The sequence below is a fragment of the Corvus brachyrhynchos genome, unplaced genomic scaffold, assembly GCF_000691975.1.
Source record: "Corvus brachyrhynchos isolate BGI_N302 unplaced genomic scaffold, ASM69197v1 scaffold466, whole genome shotgun sequence".
NCBI lineage: Eukaryota > Metazoa > Chordata > Aves > Passeriformes > Corvidae > Corvus > Corvus brachyrhynchos.
In genome coordinates, this window is record NW_008238635.1 from 1,621,930 (window position 1) to 1,622,134 (window position 205).

Below are 205 nucleotides of genomic sequence, written 5' to 3' on the forward strand. Positions count from 1 at the left end.
TGGGGAGGGGCCCGCCCAGCGGTTCTGGAGCAGGGACAGCCGTGAATTCCCACATCCTGCCCCTTCCCAGCAGAGCCCCCGGCTCCACGGCCCAGGCCAGGAGAGGCGGCGGCAAGAGGGTCGGGATGGGATGGGATGGGATGGGATGGGATGGGATGGGATGGGATGGGATGGGATGCAGACCTAGCGGGCAAAGTGATCCTAG